Below are 7928 nucleotides of genomic sequence, written 5' to 3'. Positions count from 1 at the left end.
TCCACCTAAACACCTTTCAATTCCCTGTGTATGTTGCCTTCCCCTTTTAGAACATAAACTCCTTGAGGGCAAAGACTGCCTTTCTTTTAATTTATATTTGTATGTGCTTAGAAAAATACTTGGCAAATAATATGTAATATATGCAGATTCCTTTCTTATTCCTTTAGGTTTTGTAAAATATTTTATATACATTATCTTACTATAATAACCCTTTCAGAGAAGTAATATATGTATTATCCTCCCTAACCGCTAATAATAAGAGCCAACATCTAGATAGCTGTTTATAAAGATTATTTCCTTTACTCTCTGTTTTATGGATGGAGAAATTTATCTCAGAGAAATGAAGAGATTTTGCTCATGATCACATAGCTAGTTATTTATAATAACTACTATATTATATATTATTAAGAGTTCAGATTCAAATTCAGCTCTCTTCTGCAGGCACTACAAGCCCAACACTTTCCCAACTCCCACATATTAATAGGTGTTATTTTTTGGATGATAATAAGCAGAGCCACCAAAAATCTTGTTTGGCAACTTCTGGAAAATGAAGTGGAGGACAATACCTTGAAGCAGTTCTCTCTAGGATTTTTTGTTTGTTTCTTTTTTACTTTGTTTTTCTTCCTCCTCTTTCATTCACATTGAAGACTAAAAAGATCTCAGAATTTAAAAAAAACCAAACAATCAAAAACAAACCTGGAGAGGAATGTCATAGATCCACATAACCCTTTTTGATTTTTTGGAAGAGCTCTCCCTAAAATGATTATGAAGGAGTATAATTTGGCAATCAAAAATTAATGGTAGAAGGCTTTTCTAACACTAAGTCAGAGAGTTTGCTTTATTTAACTCAGGGTGTGTGTATGTGAGTGTGGCCACTCATATACACATATAAGTTACATATATATGTATCATATATTAATATTCATAATATGTTCAGGTCATACATATTCCCCATATAATTGTATACTTCCAAGCATTTTCTCTAGGCATGACCACTCTTCTCACTGATGGTATGTGTTTTTGTGAAAGAATATCCCCTAGGTATGTTGTAGGAAGAAGTCCAACCTGGTTCTGGCAGGCTGACTCACCTAAGGAACTAGAGGCTCAAAGCAAATTGTATAAAATAGAGAAATTTATTAGAAGAGAGAATAATGTGGCCCAGAGGAAAGAGGAAGATTGCCTCCTGGAGGGATAGGAGAGTCGAGCTTATGTACCTTTATAGACATGGCAAGTGAGGCATTCACAGAAAAGTGAGGAGGGGGATTCTGAGGTTTAACTGATGGTCTGTCAATAAGGTGAAGAGTCCTGATGTCTGGGGTGTGAGTAATGGATACACATCCATGGGAGGGGCTCAGATTGTAAATGTATGGGACATATAATTTAGGATTTCTAGGTTTTTATGCTGTCATCTTACACACATATAGGTTTCTTTGCTCCCTCCCAAATCTCCTTGGGAAACAGACTCAGTGCCAGGTCTAGGAGAATGCACAGTTTGCACAATTGTACCCTAAAGGACCAGGGTCTGGCCAAACCACATTCCTGAGGTCAGGGGCCAAACTGCTTCTCACATATCCCTTAGAACCTGGGGTCTCTGGGATTTTCCTAGGGGTCCCATGTCCCACTATAAATATAAGTAGGAAATGTCCTATTACTACTTTTCTTCCTTTGTCATCTCATTAAATGTTTGTGACTTAAACTGTGACCAGGTTGACTAACAAACTAGAAAATGTAAAAACAAACATGGAGGTTTATGAATTTTGAGTGACTTCCCACATCTACAGAGTACCTTGAATGTGGGATTGTTTGTCTGGTGGAGAACAAGATTCTTCAAGTTTAATAGAAAGTAAATCAAAGATTGACAGAATAATAAAAACTAGAAGGGAGTAGGATGAGAGAAGATTCCACATCCATCTCCCACCTCTATATATTGACTTCAACCATCCTGGAAAAATAATCCTTTCTCTTCTGAAACTCAAAATCCTTGTTTTTACAACTATCTGCAAAGGAAAGGAGAGCTCAGAAAAAACAACATCCACAGTGACTATAATAAGGAAAAGAGAATTTATACTGGTAATAATGACCTACATGCCTATAATGACTAAACTTGTCCTAGAAAAGATAAGAAAAAAATGTCTGCCTTCTTTCCTTTACTGGAGAGATGAGACCCTCCAGTGAAGAATCTTAAGATCCTGTCAGATTCAATTGACAGGTTAGCTAGTTTTACCAAACTGCTTTCTGTTTTTTCTCCTTATTTTGGATGTTATTTGTTACAGAGGTGATACCTTTAGGGGAGGTAGACTTCACCAAGAAATGAAAACAATATAAGAACAAAATATATATCAACAAATATTTTAAATCTATTTAAAAGCATCAAAAATTATTTTATCTTCCTTTAAGTCAGGAATTCTTAACCTAAGGTTCACGAACTTATTTTAAATATATATTTATGTATATAATACATATATATATACACATATATGTATACACACATATATGTATTCATATATATATAACTATATTCCAGTATAATTTGGTTCTTTTGTAATCCTTGGGATTTTATACACTCAAAAACATGATCCTAAGAAGGGATCTATAGGCATCACCCAGGGAGTCCATGGCACAAAAAGAACTTCTACTTTAAACAACCTCTTAGGTGTGTATCCTACTTCTGGTTCTCCATACATCAACTTCTCACTCTGTTCCCTCTGAGCTTAATGCTCAGTGACCTCTAAGGTAACTTTTAATTTTAGAACCAAGATCATAAAAATCCTATAAATTTTCTCAGACTCAACCTGAAAAGACAACAAAGGAAAGTTGGCTACTTCTGCATTTGTCAGCCTTGCTGGGGCTGAAGCCCTGGATATCAACGACATCCTCCATGTGTCATTAGTTGTCAGAATGGCAAATACTAATACAGAGATGATAAACCATTGCAAAGCATTACACTATTGAATGGAACAACATAGGAAAATGGTAAATCAAATGTTGGAGAACTTGAGAAAACTCAAGAAACAGCCAGAACAAATTACAGAAACAACAAGAATGCAAAAAGAATGGATTTCTACTAAATGGAGAGGTGCAAATTAAGATAAATCTAAGATGTTATCTCATTCCTACCAGATTGGCTAGAATGATGAGGAGATAAGATGGCAAATGTTGGAAGAGATGTGGAAGAATAGGGACACTGGGACAGTGTTAGTGGAGCTCTAAGCCGTTCTAGCTATTTTGGAGAGTGATTTGGAGCTGGGCCAAAAGAATTCTAAAACAATGTATACCCTTGCATCCAATGTATACCCTGGCTCTATCTACCAAGGAGATTGGAAAGAGAGGAAAAGTGCCTACGTGTTCTGGGATATTTGTAGTTGCTCTCTTTGTGGTAGCAGAGAGCTGGAGTCTGTGGGAGGGAAGTCCATTTGATCGGGGAATGACCAAACAATTTGTGACATGTGATTATGATACAATATTACTGTGCCATGGGAAGTAATGAGAAGGTTAATTTTGAAAAAAAAAAAACTTAGAAAGATCCTCATGAAATAATCAAGTGAAATGAGTAGAAATGAGTAGAAGTAATGAGAAGGTTAATTTTGAAAAAAAAAAAACTTAGAAAGATCCTCATGAAATAATCAATTGAAATGAGTAGAACCAAGAGAACATCATATATAGCTATAGAATTAATATTTGAAGAATAACTTGTGAGTGTTCACCTCCAGAGAATGAACTGAAAAATAGAAGCATAAAAGACACAATCTATATATACTTTTTTGGTCAGGTGATACCTTATATGGTGTGGGGAAGGGGAAGTCCCTGGGAATAAATTTTATTAAAAATTTTTTTTAAAGAATGCAGAGGACATGCATTGTGAGAAGGTAATGGAGATGAAACTTCCTCACCCTACAAAAATCTCCCATAAACAACCAAAAATAACTCTACAGAATCAGTGTTAAAAGCAGCAAAAATAGACAGGAGTTGAGCGTGAAGCTAAACAATCAGGACCACAAAGAAGGAAAATTTCTGGTTTCCCTGGCCTCTGTCCCACTATTGCAGGCTCTGGGGACAGAAACAGAGCAAATAGAGTGGAATCAACAGTTGACAATATTACCTTGTTTGCTGAGCCCTGGAGCTTGTGTCCCTGAGGATGCCACTGGAATCCTAAGAGGACCTGGGGAGCAGCTGTATTTGAAGAGGTCTCAACCCTGGAGACCTCCACTGGTCCACAGCGGGGATTACAGGAGTGGACACCACAGAGTCTGAGGATGCCAGGCACTAAGGACAGGAACTCAAACCTCTCTGCTAACAAATGAGGGATTTTGGAGACTGGTGGAATGTGACTAGATACCTGCTCTATCCTGAGCTGTGACAATAGGAGAGGAGAAGTAGGGAAGGAGTGTAAAACAAAGAGTATGGCTACAGAGAGATTGGAAAGGCATCAGCTATGGTCACTCCCAGGAGAACAGAGTCTCTGATGGCTGCCACAGAAGGAGACATATTGTCTGCTTGCAGTTGCAGTGGCAGAACTGCCCGTGAGCTCTGGTTGGAACATTTGAGATCAGTCACTGTAGGTCTTTAGCAAGGGACCCAGGATTACATCAGATCTTGGACTATAAAAATTAGAAAAACTAAATAGGACCCAGGAGAAAAAAACACAAAATAAAATCCTGAAAGCACAGTAGGAAATCTGGTACTACAGGAAAAGCCAATAATGAAATCGATTGGCTTGGCTGCTAAAAGTTAAAAATAAATAATAAGTAAAAATGAACAATTAAATGGGAAAAGAATCCAACTATTGATAGTTCTTGTGGGGACAGAGAAGAAGCTCAGAAGACAGTAAAGTAAAAACATCTACTTCAAAAACAGCAAAGAAATACAATAAATGACTATAATCTCAAAAAGGATTTTTTGGAAGAGCTTTAAAAACACCTGAAAAAAAAAACAAATGAGAGAGGTTTAGAGAAAATTAGAAAAATAAGAGCAAATCAAGAGAATCAAGAAAATTATGAAAGATCACCCAAATAGAAAAAGATCCAGAAACTCACAAAGAAAATACTTTTTGAAATAACTAAAATTGGACAAGGGGAAGCTAATGATTTCCAGAGACAACAAAAAATAATAAAACGAAATCAAAAGAATGAGAAATGGCAGAAGAGAAAATGAACTACCTTAACAAAAAACAACTGTTCTGGAAAAGAGATGAAGGAGAAACAACATAAGAATATTTGGACTCCTGGCAAGTTACTATTAAAAAAAAAGAGTTTAGACATTGTGCTTCAAGAAATTATCGAGAAAAATTGCCCAGAAATTCTAGAATCAGAGGATAAAATAGAAATTGAAAGAATACACTAATCATCACCTCAAAGAGACCCAAAGGTGAAAATGCACAGGAACATCATTGCTAAGTTCTGTAGCCCCCAGATTAAGGAGAAAATATTGCAAGCAACAGCAACAACAACAATAATTTAAATACTGTGGAGCTATAGTAAGAATAACATAAGACTTAGCAGCCACATCATTAAAAGAACATAGGACATGGAACACAGCATTTCATAGAGAAAAAACTGGGCTTACAACCAAGAATAATATATCCAGCAAAGAAGAGCATAATGATAAAAGGTAAAAATGGATACTTAACAGACTAAAAGAGTTTCAACTATTCCTAAGGAAAAACCAAGAACTCAGAAGAAAATTTGATTTGTAAGAAATATACAAAGGTAATGAAAGACTAATCATAAACAACCCAAAAGGTCAAATTGGTTGATTCCTATATGGAAAAATGTCATCTTTGGCCCCTGGGTATGGCATCATTGCCTGGGTGTTTTGAAGGAGTATGAATGGATGGAAGACTTGAGGTAGAGGTGAATGTGACTGAATGAACCAAAGTGGTAGTGGAATAGAGCAGGAGGAGGTAGGGTGGAATAGTTGTCTCATAAGGAAGAAGAATGAGAGGAAGAACTTCCACAGAGAAGGGAAGGAGAAGGTGGAGGGCTAGTAGTACCAAAAGCATACTCTCATCAGACCTGAGATTAAGAGAGAATATACACAGAAAGGTAAAAATCTTCTTAACCTACAGAGAAACAGGATGGAAGGAAGATGAGATAAGGGAGGGGTCTGAGAGTTCCCTGGGGATCTGAGGACATAAGAGAAGGAAAAGTATGTTAAGAGAAAAGAGGTCAAGGAAGTAAGAAAAGAGAAGAAAGGAAGGGATACCCAAAAGGGAGTATATATATATATATATATCAAGAGGTACAGAGAAAGGTGAGGGGATATGGAGGGACTCAAGACAAGAGAGTGGGGGGAATTTTAAAAAACAAACTCAGATCAAGAAGTAGGAAGGCACAGTTGGGAGTATAAGGAAGGGATTTTTGGAAAGGTAGACAGAATCAGTATTAAGAGGTAAGGTAGAAGGGAAAAGGGAGGGACCTTTGGAAAGGTGGACTAATTCGGACAATACAGTCCTGTTAATGTATGTTAACTGAAAGTCAGATGGGTTAAGTTGATCAAATTAAATGCTGATAGGAACATGGAGAAACAAGTCCAATATTACATTGCTAGAGCAGCTATGAATTGTTTTATTTTAAGAGAACAAGATGGAAATATACATGAAGAGCTATAAGGCTATTCTTACTCATTGACCTAGGATCCTATTACTAGAATTAGACCCTAAGGACATTATTGAAAGGGTAAAAAGCTGTGTATGTATGAAAATATTCATGGAAGCTTTGTTTGTAATGTCAAAATAAGTGGAAATAACACAAATGCAATTATTGGGAGAAATTATTGAATACTTTGTGATATCTGAATGTAATCAATTGAATTATGTTATTAGAAATGACAAATATTGGAAACAAAGAAAATAAGGAAAATATAAGAAGAAATGAAAAGAGAATAAGAATAATGCATACTATGGTTAAATTTAAAAAATTATAGCACAAATGAAGAGGAAAAGTATCAAAGTGAAACAAACACAAAGGGAACTCAAAAGCAGAGGATGGTTCTTAACATATATATAAATGTTCATATTTTTAAACAAATCATAAACAATGTTGAGTTTGTGGTTTTGTGCATGTTTTATGCATTTGGTTACTTGTTTGAGGGTTGTTTTTTTTTTGATGTGGTGGTGTTTACTAAGTATATAATTGAAAAAATTGGAAAAAAGTTCAGAAAGAAATAAACAGATGCTGAAATTGTGGACAATGTCTTCCTAGTCAAAAGCATTTCTTCTGTCCTTTGGGGAAGCTCAAGGAGAACTGCATCATCAGAAAGTGATTTTTAAGGATTGTGACAAATTTTTGCTTCTGGTAAATGATCTGTTCCTCCCTGAAGTGGTAGACATGAATGAAATCTACTAAAGATAGAGAAGTCATTATGCTAATGGGATTTGTGAAACTACATAGTTTTAATAAGTTGATATGAATCAAAATACAAATGTGAATTTTTAGAAATTAACAAGCCATCAAAGGCCATCAAAAGCTTGGTGGTATAGTGGATAGAGAGTTGGACCTCGAGCCAGGAAGACTTGCATTTAAATTTTATGTCAGACATTTACTAGCTGTGTGACCAGGCAAATCAGTTAACCACTCAGAATCATTTTCCTTATCTGTAAAAAGAGGATAATAATGGGGTGGGTGTGAGAATCACATGAGATAATATATGTAAAGTACTTTGGAAACCTTACACTTCTGCATAAATATATATAGTGAATGTACATTATGATATTATTTTATATATAATGCCAGTTATATTATTATTCTCTTCTCAACTATCCACTCACTCTCTTCCCTTGAAACCATGGACTAGTGAGAGTGTGCTATCTGACTGGGGGGCAGGCTCAGCTGACTCACAGAAGAGGTGGCTAAAAGATCAAACTGGTCACATATGGCTTGTACTTCCTTCCTTCCTTCCTTCCTTCCTTCCTTCCTTCCTTCCTTCCTTCC

This window comes from Gracilinanus agilis, chromosome 2, assembly GCF_016433145.1.
Source record: "Gracilinanus agilis isolate LMUSP501 chromosome 2, AgileGrace, whole genome shotgun sequence".
Taxonomy (NCBI): Eukaryota; Metazoa; Chordata; class Mammalia; order Didelphimorphia; family Didelphidae; genus Gracilinanus; species Gracilinanus agilis.
This window is presented reverse-complemented; position numbering follows the sequence as displayed.